This window comes from Myotis davidii, unplaced genomic scaffold (genome assembly GCF_000327345.1).
Source record: "Myotis davidii unplaced genomic scaffold, ASM32734v1 scaffold1, whole genome shotgun sequence".
NCBI classification, from domain to species: Eukaryota; Metazoa; Chordata; class Mammalia; order Chiroptera; family Vespertilionidae; genus Myotis; species Myotis davidii.
In genome coordinates, this window is record NW_006294681.1 from 5,712,953 (window position 1) to 5,714,823 (window position 1,871).

Consider the following 1,871-nt stretch of genomic DNA (forward strand, 5'->3'; position numbering starts at 1 on the left):
ATGTATTGAAATCCCACTTTCTGAGTTGTCAGCTTTTCATAAATTCCCAGAACACCAGAGAAACGATTATGAAACCAGGAAAATGTGAAACGAAGTCCAAGACAGCTAAAAGAAGCCCACTGTTCTATCAAGCCATCAGTTTCTGCACAATTGTTGGAGGTGGACTGCAAATCTATAGAAGTCCAGGTTATCTAGAGGCTTAGCAAAGAGGAAAACATGCCCGTGGATATAAATACATCTGCTTCTCTACAACAGTGGTCCTCAATCTTAACACTATTGACACTTTGAGCCAAAAAGTTATTGGTGAGTGGGGTTGTCCTAGGCATTGTGGGGTAGTTAGCAGCATCCTTGGCCTCTACCCACTGGATGCAGTAACACCCCTCTCCTCCTCCTCATCTCCAGTTGTGACAACCAAAAATGTTTCCAGATATTGTGACATGTCCCCTGATAAAAGTTGCAGGGCAGGGCAACTGATGTTTTAATTACTAGTAATGACTTTAAGCATTGATATTTTCTCTTACAGATTGGGTACGAACAACTGTTAGTCATCAGTGAAAGACAGGTTTAATAATCCATTATACAATTTAAGGGTTTCATGTAGAAATCTTATTCAACACATGTATGCCATTCTGCCAGTCCACACACAGATCCGGTATCTGTTGGAAGAGACCGAGAAACTTTTTGTAAAAATATCATGGCCCTGACTGTATACTTAAATATATAAATTAGTCTCATGAGATAAAGCTGGAAGAAATAGTAAGAATGGTCTCTTCTACCTATCCCTGCTTACTAGGCAACTCAGGCTCAAAGGAGTCAAGCCAAAATTAGTTACTAAAAGACTTTATTTTCACTGAAGATAACAATAAAAGCTCCTCATTTAGAAATATATGGTGAACAAAATAGATAGCTCAGATATAGACCCCCAGAAATGTAGTCAATTGATTTTTAACAAGAAAGCATAGTCAATTAAATGGAGAATGGGTAGTCTTTTCAACATATGGTGCTGGAAATACTGGACATACACAAAAATTAATTAGACCCAGAGATCAGATTTTTAAATGAAAATCAGCTGAAAATGGATAACTGATCTAGTTGTAAAACGCAAAACTATAACTTTTAGAAGATAACATAGGAGAAAATTTAGATGACTTTTTAGATCCATGAAAGAAAAGAAGGATCCATGAAAGAAAAATTGTTCTTAGATTTTATTAAAATTAAAAAATGTTGCTTTATGAAAGACAGTTAAGAAAATGAAAAGACAAGCCACAAACTGGGAGAAAATTTTTGCAAAACACAAATAAAGGACTGGCATCCAAACTATGCAAAGAACACTTAAAATTCAATAACAAATAACCTAACTTAATATGAGCAAAAGATCTGGACACCTCACCAGAAGATGTACAGATGGTACATAAGCATATGAAAAGATGCTCCACATTATGTCAGCAAGAAACTGCAAATTCAAACAACAACATATATTTGCATATACCTATTAGAATGTCAAAAATCCAAGACACTGACAACACCAAATGCTGGTGAGAAGGTGTAGCAACAGGATCTCTCATTCATTGCTGGGGGAATGTAAAATGGTAGAGCCACTTTGGAAGACTGGACATCCACAAAAACTAATCTAGACCCAGATCTCACATTTTTCACCTAAATGTGAAATGCAATGACTCAAAATGAATAACAGAGCTAAATGTAAAATAAAAAAACTACAAAATTCCTAGAAGATCAAAAGAAACATACTCTTCACATATGACTCAGGAATTGTACTCCTTGATATTTACCCAAGTGAATCGAAAATTTAAGTTCATACAAAAGCCTGTATATGTATATTTCTAGCAGCTTTATTCACAATTGCAAACACT